General features: G+C 43.4%; 1 protein-coding gene across 13 annotated transcripts in view; it reads right to left on the bottom strand.

Moving 5' to 3' along the window:
* Positions 1–13,184, bottom strand: part of LOC110504351 (endoplasmic reticulum-Golgi intermediate compartment protein 1) — a 67,259-nt gene that overhangs the window by 34,154 nt on the left and 19,921 nt on the right. For 9 of the 13 annotated variants that reach the window (XM_090221216.1, XM_090221222.1, XM_090221224.1 and 6 more), the window contains one exon: positions 287–348. The exons of 3 other annotated variants lie outside the window; for them this stretch is intronic. The gene's annotated coding sequence lies outside the window, so the exon portion shown is untranslated. Of the gene's footprint in view, positions 1–286; positions 349–3,741; positions 4,181–13,184 lie in introns of those variants that run through there. One more of the 13 variants, XM_090221218.1, reaches the window with a different exon arrangement.

Here is a 13,184-nt window from a genome sequence, read left to right as displayed (position 1 = left end):
GTTGTTTTCTGATTTTGTTATACTCTTGTGAATTCAATGGTTTTTACTAGATTACTTGTAGTTTTTCATGTTGTCTGTCTGTAATTTTTTTGTAATGACTTGGTGCTGCCTATCTTGGCCAGGGCGCTCTTGAAAAAGAGATTATAATCTCAATGAGCCTTTCCTGGTTAAATAAAGGTTAAATAAAATACCTGCACACTGACAGGTGAGTTGACCAGCTGAACCATGAGAAAGAAGTGTGTGTGTGTGTGTGTGTGTGTGTGTGTGTGTGTGTAGGGCTACTCACCCACAGCTCCTGTGTACGTGGGCTGGGTCAGGTCTTTGGGGACTTTCCTGTAGACATCCAACCTAATGGAAGAGAAAGAAAGTGGGAGGGAAGGGTTAGAACATTTAAAAAATATATACCTGCAAGCAGCAATGAACGGGGTTCACAGTTTGATCAGTTGGATAAGAAAGCGAGCACTATCATGTAGGAACTATCACTTAAATCATTACCATGTTTATCTCTGAATACAAGAATGACGCAAGTGAAGTTAAGACTGGTGCTGTAGGTTGATTATTTTTGAAATGCAACAGGAAATCATTCTAAAGAAAGGTATGACTTAACGTATTTACTGTATATATAAAACTACCAGTGAAAAGTTCGGACACACCTACTCATTCAAGGGTTTTTCTATATTTTACTATTTTCTTCATTGTAGAATAATAATGAAGACATCAAAACTATGAAATAACACATATGGAATCATGTAGTAACCAAAAAAATTGTTAAATCAAATTACGTTTTAGATTTGAGATTCTTCAAATAGCCACCCTTTGCCTTTGACAGCTTTGCACACTCTTGGCATTCTCTCAACCAACTTCATGAGGTAGTCACCTGGAATGCATTTCAATTAACAGGTGTGCCTTGGTAAAAGTGAATTTTGTGGAATTTCTTTCCTTCTTAATGCATTTGAGCCAATCAGTTGTGTTGTGACAAGGTATGGGTGGTATACAGAAGATAGCCCTAATTGGTAAAAGACCAAGTCCATATTATAGCAAGAACAGATCAAATAAGCAAAGAGAAATGACAGTCCACCATTACTTTAAGACATGAAGGTCAGTCGATACGGAAAATGTCAAGTTTCTTCAAGTGCAGCCGCAAAAACCATCAAGCGCTGTGATGAAACTGGCTCTCATGAGGACCGCCACAGGAAAGGAAGACCCAGAGTCACCTCTGCTGCAGAGGATACGTTCATTAGAGATACCTGGCTCAGAAATTGCAGTCCAAATAAATGCGTCACAGTTAAAGTAATAGACACATCAACATCAAATGTTCAGAGACTGTGTGAATCAGGCCTTCGTGGTCAAACACCAATAAGAATAAGAGACTTGCTTTGGCCAAGAAACATGAGTAATAGACATTAGACCGGTGGAAATCTGTCCTTTGGTTTGGAGTCCAAATTGGAGATTTGTCCTACCAACTGCCATGTCTTTGAGAGATGTGGTGTGGGTGAATGGATGATCTCTGCATGTGTATTTCCCACCGTGAAGCATGGAGGAGGAGGAACTATCATTTGTTATTCAACACAACAATGACCCAACAAACCTCCAGGCTGTGTAAGGGCTATTTGATCAAGAAGGAGAGTGATGGAGTGCTGCATCAGATGACCTGGCCTCCACAATCACCTGACCTCAACCCAAATGAGATGGTCTGGAATGAGTCGGACCGCAGAGTGAAGGAAAAGCACCCAACAAGTGCTCAGCATATGTGGGAACTTCAAGACTGTTGAAAAGCATTCCAGGTGAAGCTGGTTGAGAGAATGCCAAGAGTGTGCAAAGCTGTCAAAGGCAAAGGGTGGCTACTTTGAAGAATTGAAAATATATTTTGATTTGTTTAACACTTTTTGGTTACTACATGATTCCATGCGTGTTATTTCATACTGTTGATATGTATCAGTGGTGATAGTTTAATATGTTTTTTCAAGGCATTAATTATATTACAGCATATTGGATAACTGTCATTCATATTCACCCAGGTCAATGTAACAGTGATAGGTTTAGGTTACTGTCATTCATATTCACCCAGGTCAATGTAACAATGATAGGTTTAGGTTACTGTCATTCATATTCACCCAGTTCAATGTAACAGTGACAGGTTTAGGTTACTGTCATTCATATTCACCCAGTTCAATGTGACAGTGATAGGTTTAGGTTACTGTCATTCATATTCACCCAGTTCAATGTAACAGTGACATGTTTAGGCTACTACATGAAACTCTAATTTTCCCTCTACCCATCATGGAGGTTGCTACAACCTAGTTTACGAATGAACGTTTACAACGTACAGTTGAAGTCAGAAGTTGCCATACATTTTAGGTTGGAGTCATGAAAACGTGTTTTTTTTTCAACTATAGAACTAACAGGTTAGTAAACCTGCTACGATCATGCAGTAACATTAGCGTAGTGTACAGTCAGTGAGCAGGTACACCGGCGGGCCCCGGTGGCAATACATTTGGTATTACTAAAGCTTGACCTTTAACCTCGACTTGGAAAAGTTCCAGTGTCGTGAAGAAGCACAGTTCTATTAGGTCATGTCTTTATAAAGACAGTGCTGCTAACTTAGTGGTTATCGCTGTAAGATGTGATTTATCAAATGTTTTATACTTTTCATTTTAAAAACAGCCTAGTTTTAGGTTGTAAATAAGTATCTTGTTAATTAATTATGCACAACTTGTTTTAAATCCTTCACTATTTCAGCGGGGCTCTCTACTCCAGACGTTTAGTGTTCCTCACTACAAGCACTTCATGTGTGGACATCTTTGGGATTACCTTGTTCTATTACTTGACCAAGGTGGGATCTCTTTTCCAGACTTCAGAGTTGGTTACCTTGTTCAGTTGGTTGACTTTACATGGCTAGGCCTGATATCATGAGGGACAGCTGGTTGACTTTACATGGCTAGGCCTGATATCATGAGGGACAGCTGGTTGACTTTACATGGCTAGGCCTGATATCATGAGGGACAGCTGGTTGACTTTACATGGCTAGGCCTGATATCATGAGGGACAGCTGGTTGACTTTACATGGCTAGGCCTGATATCATGAGGGACAGCTGGTTGACCTTACATGGCTAGGCCTGATATCATGAGGGACAGCTGGTTGACTTTACATGGCTAGGCCTGATATCATGAGGGACAGCTGGTTTATTTTACATGGCTAGGCCTGATATCATGAGGGACAGCTGGTTTACTTTACATGGCTAGGCCTGATACCATGAGGGACAGCTGGTTGACTTTACATGGCTAGGCCTGATATCATGAGGGACAGCTGGTTGACTTTACATGGCTAGGCCTGATATCATGAGGGACAGCTGGTTGACCTTACATGGCTAGGCCTGATATCATGAGGGACAGCTGGTTGACTTTACATGGCTAGGCCTGATATCATGAGGGACAGCTGGTTGACCTTACATGGCTAGGCCTGATATCATGAGGGACAGCTGGTTGACCTTACATGGCTAGGCCTGATATCATGAGGGACAGCTGGTTGACCTTACATGGCTAGGCCTGATATCATGAGGGACAGCTGGTTGACCTTACATGGCTAGGCCTGATATCATGAGGGACAGCTGGTTGACCTTACATGGCTAGGCCTGATATCATGAGGGACAGCTGGCTGCTCGGTCACTTTTGCTAGCTGGAATGTTCTTTCTTTTTTTATCACCAGTGAAACGTAAAAGGGTTCTATCTAATTTAAATCACCTTAAAGTAGATCGCCTTTCTTCAGGAGACAGGTCATAAGGTCTTTCTTCAGGAGACCGGTCATAAGGTCTTTCTTCAGGAGACAGGTCATAAGGTCTTTCTTCAGGAGACAGGTCATAAGGTCTTTCTTCAGGAGACAGGTCATTAGGTCTTTCTTCAGGAGACAGGTCATAAGGTCTTTCTTCAGGAGACAGGTTATAAGACCTTCTCACGTATTGACTATTTTTTCCTAGACAACAGATTGTCACTTCGGGCGGTGTGATTACCAAGCTATAGTCGTTTAGGATCATTCTCCTCTTACTATGAAACTACTTATACACAGCCTAATTATGATGAAACCCTTGGTGTCTTAACTCACTACAGCTATCAGATGAAACCCTTGGTGTCTTAACTCTCTACTGCTATCAGATGAAACCCTTGGTGTCTTAACTCACTACTGCTATCAGATGAAACCCTTGGTGTCTTAACTCACTACTGCTATCAGATGAAACCCTTGGTGTCTTAACTCTCTACTGCTATCAGATGAAACCCTTGGTGTCTTAACTCTCTACTGCTATCAGATGAAACCCTTGGTGTCTTAACTCACTACTGCTATCAGATGAAACCCTTGGTGTCTTAACTCACTACTGCTATCAGATGAAACCCTTGGTGTCTTAACTTAACTCACTACTGCTATCAGATGAAACCCTTGGTGTCTTAACTTAACTCACTACTGCTATCAGATGAAACCCTTGGTGTCTTAACTTAACTCACTACTGCTATCAGATGAAACCCTTGGTGTCTTAACTTAACTCACTACTGCTATCAGATGAAACCCTTGGTGTCTTAACTTAACTCACTACTGCTATCAGATGAAACCCTTGGTGTCTTAACTTAACTCACTACTGCTATCAGATGAAACCCTTGGTGTCTTAACTTAACTCACTACTGCTATCAGATGAAACCCTTGGTGTCTTAACTTAACTCACTACTGCTATCAGATGAAACCCTTGGTGTCTTAACTTAACTCACTACTGCTATCAGATGAAACCCTTGGTGTCTTAACTTAACTCACTACTGCTATCAGATGAAACCCTTGGTGTCTTAACTTAACTCACTACTGCTATCAGATGAAACCCTTGGTGTCTTAACTCTCTACTGCTATCAGATGAAACCCTTGGTGTCTTAACTTAACTCACTACTGCTATCAGATGAAACCCTTGGTGTCTTAACTTAACTCTCTACTGCTATCAGATGAAACCCTTGGTGTCTTAACTCACTACTGCTATCAGATGAAACCCTTGGTGTCTTAACTTAACTCACTACTGCTATCAGATGAAACCCTTGGTGTCTTAACTCTCTACTGCTATCAGATGAAACCCAGCAGAAGCAGAAAATCGAATTAGTAAATCTTGATACAACAGTGATGAACATGGCGAGAAACCAGGGACAATGCTAGCACACCAGCTGCATCAGAGAACCGCAAATCAAACCATACCTGAGATATCTGACGAGCTGGGTAACACACGTGTTGATGATTTAGAGGTCAATTCATGCTTTCATAACTTTTACTCATAATTATACACTTCAGAATCAGCTGGTAGTGCCACCTTACTCCACACCTTCTTTGAGAACTTAGATGTTCCTACAGTTGAACCTGAGACAGCTGCTGAACTAGAAGAGCAACTCTCTGTAGAAGAGATGGTGTTGGCAATTTAATCCGTGTGGTAAATGCCCTGAACCCGACGGATTTCTGAGCGAGAGCTTGAAAAAAAAAATAATAATAATCTCAGAACAACTCGCTTACTTTCCGTATTTGAGGAATCATTCTCCTCAAAACTCTTTACCCTCAACAATGAGACAAACACGTACCTCACTTATTCTGAACAAGGGAAAAAAATGACTTGGAAATTGTAAGAGTACATTTTTTTTTAAACTCTTGAGTGTGGTTCATTTCGGTCAATTTCTTGACTGAATTGCGATGTAAAGATACTTTCTAAGACGATTGCCTGCCGTTTTGAGTCAGTCCTTCCCTCCATTATCTCTACAGATCAAACTGGTTTTGAGTTAGTCCTTCCCTCCATTAGCTCTACAGATCAAACTGGTTTTGAGTCAGTCTTTCCCTCTATTATCTCTACAGATCAAACTGGTTTTGAGTCAGTCCTGTAGAGATAATGGAGGGGAGGACTGAAGAAGAACCAATGGGAAGAGGATTTAGGAGAACAATTTTTCAGACGAAACTTGGCAGAGTATGCTTCAGAGAATACATTCTTCATCTATATGTCTAAGACATGCTGTAAATCAATTTAAAGCAGTTAAATCGGCTGCATTGTTCAAATGCAAAATTATCCAAGAATAGACGAGACAGATTCAACTTGAGACCGATGTAAGCAGGCGCCTGCTACGTTATTACACATTGTGGATATGCACAAAATTAACAGATTTCTGAATATCAATTTGATACTGGAGAAAGAGGACAGCTCTAGAGGGGGCTCCTGTGGTGCCACTCCGAATACTGACGAGACCTATAGAACCTTCTGCCTTTATTGCATCATGTAGAGTGGCACCGCAGGAGGCCCCTCTAAACAGATCTATGGAGTGGCAGTGCAGGAGGCCCCTCTAAACAGATCTATGGAGTGGCACCGCAGGAGGCCCCTCTAAACAGATCTATGGAGTGGCAGTGCAGGAGGCCCCTCAGTTCTATGGAGTGGCACCACAGGAGGCCCCTCTAAACAGATCTATGGAGTGGTAGTGCAGGAGGCCCCTCTAAACAGATCTATGGACTGGCAGCACAGGAGGCCCCTCTAAACAGATCTATGGAGTGGCAGTGCAGGAGGCCCCTCTAAACAGATCTATGGAGTGGCACCGCAGGAGGCCCCTCTAAACAGATCTATGGAGGGTTTGGGGAGGGTTTGGCCAGGGGTTTAGGGAGGGTTAGGGGAGGGTTTGGCCGGGGGTTTGGGGAGGGTTAGGGGAGGGGGAGGGTTAGGGGAGGGTTTGGCCGGGGGTTTGGGGAGGGTTTGGGGAGGGTTTGGCCGGGGGTTTGGGGAGGGTTAGGGGAGGGTTTGGCCGGGGGTTTGGGGAGGGTTTGGGGAGGGTTTGGCCGGGGGAGGCCGTCATTGTAAAATAAGAATGTGTTCTTAACTGACTTGCCCAGTTAAATAACGGTTAAATTAAATGAACAAATAGAAAGAGAGACAGAGAAAAGGGAGAGAGAAAGAAGAGGGGGAACATTTTGTTCTCAGAAAGCAGAGGAGTAGTGGAATGTTGGCTCTGGAACACAGCCATGACATTTTGTTCTCAGAATGCAGAGGAGTAGTGGAATGTTGGCTCTGGAACACAGTCATGACATTTTGTTCTCAGAAAGCAGAGGAGTAGTGGAATGTTGGCTCTGGAACACAGTCATGACATTTTGTTCTCAGAATGCAGAGGAGTAGTGGAATGTTGGCTCTGGAACACAGTCATGACATTTTGTTCTCAGAAAGCAGAGGAGTAGTGGAATGTTGGCTCTGGAACACAGTCATGACATTTTGTTCTCAGAATGCAGAGGAGTAGTGGAATGTTGGCTCTGGAACACAGTCATGACATTTTGTTCTCAGAATGCAGAGGAGTAGTGGAATGTTGGCTCTGGAACACAGTCATGACATTTTGTTCTCAGAAAGCAGAGGAGTAGTGGAATGTTGGCTCTGGAACACAGTCATGACATTTTGTTCTCAGAAAGCAGAGGAGTAGTGGAATGTTGGCTCTGGAACACAGTCATGACATTTTGTTCTCAGAATGCAGAGGAGTAGTGGAATGTTGGCTCTGGAACACAGTCATGACATTTTGTTCTCAGAATGCAGAGGAGTAGTGGAATGTTGGCTCTGGAACACAGTCATGACATTTTGTTCTCAGAATGCAGAGGAGTAGTGGAATGTTGGCTCTGGAACACAGTCATGACATTTTGTTCTCAGAAAGCAGAGGAGTAGTGGAATGTTGGCTCTGGAACACAGTCATGACATTTTGTTCTCAGAAAGCAGAGGAGTAGTGGAATGTTGGCTCTGGAACACAGTCATGACATGTTGTTCTCAGAAAGCAGAGGAGTAGTGGAATGTTGGCTCTGGAACACAGCCATGACATTTTGTTCTCAGAATGCAGAGGAGTAGTGGAATGTTGGCTCTGGAACACAGCCATGACATTTTGTTCTCAGAATGCAGAGGAGTAGTGGAATGTTGGCTCTGGAACACAGTCATGACATTTTGTTCTCAGAAAGCAGAGGAGTAGTGGAATGTTGGCTCTGGAACACAGTCATGACATTTTGTTCTCAGAAAGCAGAGGAGTAGTGGAATGTTGGCTCTGGAACACAGTCATGACATTTTGTTCTCAGAAAGCAGAGGAGTAGTGGAATGTTGGCTCTGGAACACAGTCATGACATTTTGTTCTCAGAATGCAGAGGAGTAGTGGAATGTTGGCTCTGGAACACAGTCATGACATTTTGTTCTCAGAATGCAGAGGAGTAGTGGAATGTTGGCTCTGGAACACAGTCATGACATTTTGTTCTCAGAAAGCAGAGGAGTTGTGGAATGTTGGCTCTGGAACACAGTCATGACATTTTGTTCTCAGAATGCAGAGGAGTAGTGGAATGTTGGCTCTGGAACACAGCCATGACATTTTGTTCTCAGAATGCAGAGGAGTAGTGGAATGTTGGCTCTGGAACACAGTCATGACATTTTGTTCTCAGAAAGCAGAGGAGTAGTGGAATGTTGGCTCTGGAACACAGTCATGACATGTTGTTCTCAGAAAGCAGAGGAGTAGTGGAATGTTGGCTCTGGAACACAGTCATGACATTTTGTTCTCAGAATGCAGAGGAGTAGTGGAATGTTGGCTCTGGAACACAGTCATGACATGTTGTTCTCAGAAAGCAGAGGAGTAGTGGAATGTTGGCTCTGGAACACAGTCATGACATTTTGTTCTCAGAAAGCAGAGGAGTAGTGGAATGTTGGCTCTGGAACACAGTCATGACATTTTGTTCTCAGAATGCAGAGGAGTAGTGGAATGTTGGCTCTGGAACACAGCCATGACATTTTGTTCTCAGAAAGCAGAGGAGTAGTGGAATGTTGGCTCTGGAACACAGTCATGACATTTTGTTCTCAGAAAGCAGAGGAGTAGTGGAATGTTGGCTCTGGAACACAGTCATGACATTTTGTTCTCAGAAAGCAGAGGAGTAGTGGAATGTTGGCTCTGGAACACAGTCATGACATTTTGTTCTCAGAAAGCAGAGGAGTAGTGGAATGTTGGCTCTGGAACACAGCCATGACATTTTGTTCTCAGAATGCAGAGGAGTAGTGGAATGTTGGCTCTGGAACACAGTCATGACATTTTGTTCTCAGAAAGCAGAGGAGTAGTGGAATGTTGGCTCTGGAACACAGTCATGACATTTTGTTCTCAGAATGCAGAGGAGTAGTGGAATGTTGGCTCTGGAACACAGTCATGACATTTTGTTCTCAGAATGCAGAGGAGTAGTGGAATGTTGGCTCTGGAACACAGTCATGACATTTTGTTCTCAGAAAGCAGAGGAGTAGTGGAATGTTGGCTCTGGAACACAGTCATGACATTTTGTTCTCAGAAAGCAGAGGAGTAGTGGAATGTTGGCTCTGGAACACAGCCATGACATTTTGTTCTCAGAATGCAGAGGAGTAGTGGAATGTTGGCTCTGGAACACAGTCATGACATTTTGTTCTCAGAATGCAGAGGAGTAGTGGAATGTTGGCTCTGGAACACAGTCATGACATTTTGTTCTCAGAAAGCAGAGGAGTAGTGGAATGTTGGCTCTGGAACACAGCCATGACATGTTGTTCTCAGAATGCAGAGGAGTAGTGGAATGTTGGCTCTGGAACACAGCCATGACATTTTGTTCTCAGAATGCAGAGGAGTAGTGGAATGTTGGCTCTGGAACACAGTCATGACATTTTGTTCTCAGAATGCAGAGGAGTAGTGGAATGTTGGCTCTGGAACACAGTCATGACATTTTGTTCTCAGAATGCAGAGGAGTAGTGGAATGTTGGCTCTGGAACACAGTCATGACATTTTGTTCTCAGAAAGCAGAGGAGTAGTGGAATGTTGGCTCTGGAACACAGTCATGACATTTTGTTCTCAGAATGCAGAGGAGTAGTGGAATGTTGGCTCTGGAACACAGTCATGACATTTTGTTCTCAGAATGCAGAGGAGTAGTGGAATGTTGGCTCTGGAACACAGTCATGACATTTTGTTCTCAGAATGCAGAGGAGTAGTGGAATGTTGGCTCTGGAACACAGTCATGACATGTTGTTCTCAGAAAGCAGAGGAGTAGTGGAATGTTGGCTCTGGAACACAGTCATGACATTTTGTTCTCAGAAAGCAGAGGAGTAGTGGAATGTTGGCTCTGGAACACAGTCATGACATTTTGTTCTCAGAAAGCAGAGGAGTAGTGGAATGTTGGCTCTGGAACACAGCCATGACATTTTGTTCTCAGAATGCAGAGGAGTAGTGGAATGTTGGCTCTGGAACACAGTCATGACATTTTGTTCTCAGAATGCAGAGGAGTAGTGGAATGTTGGCTCTGGAACACAGTCATGACATTTTGTTCTCAGAAAGCAGAGGAGTAGTGGAATGTTGGCTCTGGAACACAGTCATGACATTTTGTTCTCAGAATGCAGAGGAGTAGTGGAATGTTGGCTCTGGAACACAGTCATGACATTTTGTTCTCAGAATGCAGAGGAGTAGTGGAATGTTGGCTCTGGAACACAGTCATGACATGTTGTTCTCAGAAAGCAGAGGAGTAGTGGAATGTTGGCTCTGGAACACAGTCATGACATTTTGTTCTCAGAAAGCAGAGGAGTAGTGGAATGTTGGCTCTGGAACACAGTCATGACATTTTGTTCTCAGAAAGCAGAGGAGTAGTGGAATGTTGGCTCTGGAACACAGTCATGACATTTTGTTCTCAGAATGCAGAGGAGTAGTGGAATGTTGGCTCTGGAACACAGTCATGACATTTTGTTCTCAGAAAGCAGAGGAGTAGTGGAATGTTGGCTCTGGAACACAGTCATGACATTTTGTTCTCAGAATGCAGAGGAGTAGTGGAATGTTGGCTCTGGAACACAGCCATGACATTTTGTTCTCAGAAAGCAGAGGAGTAGTGGAATGTTGGCTCTGGAACACAGCCATGACATTTTGTTCTCAGAATGCAGAGGAGTAGTGGAATGTTGGCTCTGGAACACAGTCATGACATTTTGTTCTCAGAATGCAGAGGAGTAGTGGAATGTTGGCTCTGGAACACAGTCATGACATTTTGTTCTCAGAATGCAGAGGAGTAGTGGAATGTTGGCTCTGGAACACAGTCATGACATTTTGTTCTCAGAATGCAGAGGAGTAGTGGAATGTTGGCTCTGGAACACAGTCATGACATTTTGTTCTCAGAAAGCAGAGGAGTAGTGGAATGTTGGCTCTGGAACACAGTCATGACATTTTGTTCTCAGAAAGCAGAGGAGTAGTGGAATGTTGGCTCTGGAACACAGTCATGACATTTTGTTCTCAGAAAGCAGAGGAGTAGTGGAATGTTGGCTCTGGAACACAGTCATGACATTTTGTTCTCAGAAAGCAGAGGAGTAGTGGAATGTTGGCTCTGGAACACAGTCATGACATTTTGTTCTCAGAATGCAGAGGAGTAGTGGAATGTTGGCTCTGGAACACAGTCATGACATTTTGTTCTCAGAAAGCAGAGGAGTAGTGGAATGTTGGCTCTGGAACACAGTCATGACATTTTGTTCTCAGAAAGCAGAGGAGTAGTGGAATGTTGGCTCTGGAACACAGCCATGACATTTTGTTCTCAGAATGCAGAGGAGTAGTGGAATGTTGGCTCTGGAACACAGTCATGACATTTTGTTCTCAGAAAGCAGAGGAGTAGTGGAATGTTGGCTCTGGAACACAGTCATGACATTTTGTTCTCAGAATGCAGAGGAGTAGTGGAATGTTGGCTCTGGAACACAGTCATGACATTTTGTTCTCAGAATGCAGAGGAGTAGTGGAATGTTGGCTCTGGAACACAGTCATGACATTTTGTTCTCAGAATGCAGAGGAGTAGTGGAATGTTGGCTCTGGAACACAGTCATGACATTTTGTTCTCAGAAAGCAGAGGAGTAGTGGAATGTTGGCTCTGGAACACAGTCATGACATTTTGTTCTCAGAATGCAGAGGAGTAGTGGAATGTTGGCTCTGGAACACAGTCATGACATTTTGTTCTCAGAATGCAGAGGAGTAGTGGAATGTTGGCTCTGGAACACAGTCATGACATTTTGTTCTCAGAAAGCAGAGGAGTAGTGGAATGTTGGCTCTGGAACACAGTCATGACATTTTGTTCTCAGAATGCAGAGGAGTAGTGGAATGTTGGCTCTGGAACACAGTCATGACATTTTGTTCTCAGAATGCAGAGGAGTAGTGGAATGTTGGCTCTGGAACACAGTCATGACATTTTGTTCTCAGAAAGCAGAGGAGTAGTGGAATGTTGGCTCTGGAACACAGTCATGACATTTTGTTCTCAGAAAGCAGAGGAGTAGTGGAATGTTGGCTCTGGAACACAGTCATGACATTTTGTTCTCAGAATGCAGAGGAGTAGTGGAATGTTGGCTCTGGAACACAGTCATGACATTTTGTTCTCAGAAAGCAGAGGAGTAGTGGAATGTTGGCTCTGGAACACAGTCATGACATTTTGTTCTCAGAATGCAGAGGAGTAGTGGAATGTTGGCTCTGGAACACAGTCATGACATTTTGTTCTCAGAAAGCAGAGGAGTAGTGGAATGTTGGCTCTGGAACACAGTCATGACATTTTGTTCTCAGAAAGCAGAGGAGTAGTGGAATGTTGGCTCTGGAACACAGCCATGACATTTTGTTCTCAGAAAGCAGAGGAGTAGTGGAATGTTGGCTCTGGAACACAGTCATGACATTTTGTTCTCAGAAAGCAGAGGAGTAGTGGAATGTTGGCTCTGGAACACAGTCATGACATTTTGTTCTCAGAAAGCAGAGGAGTAGTGGAATGTTGGCTCTGGAACACAGTCATGACATTTTGTTCTCAGAAAGCAGAGGAGTAGTGGAATGTTGGCTCTGGAACACAGTCATGACATTTTGTTCTCAGAATGCAGAGGAGTAGTGGAATGTTGGCTCTGGAACACAGTCATGACATGTTGTTCTCAGAATGCAGAGGAGTAGTGGAATGTTGGCTCTGGAACACAGCCATGACATTTTGTTCTCAGAATGCAGAGGAGTAGTGGAATGTTGGCTCTGGAACACAGTCATGACATTTTGTTCTCAGAAAGCAGAGGAGTAGTGGAATGTTGGCTCTGGAACACAGTCATGACATTTTGTTCTCAGAATGCAGAGGAGTAGTGGAATGTTGGCTCTGGAACACAGTCATGACATTTTGTTCTCAGAATGCAGAGGAGTAGTGGAATGTT

The sequence above is a fragment of the Oncorhynchus mykiss genome, chromosome 25, assembly GCF_057628025.1.
Source record: "Oncorhynchus mykiss isolate SJ-2025 chromosome 25, ASM5762802v1, whole genome shotgun sequence".
Classification (NCBI taxonomy): Eukaryota; Metazoa; Chordata; class Actinopteri; order Salmoniformes; family Salmonidae; genus Oncorhynchus; species Oncorhynchus mykiss.
Note: the sequence above shows the minus strand (reverse complement) of the source record. Positions and strands in the feature narration are given on the sequence as shown.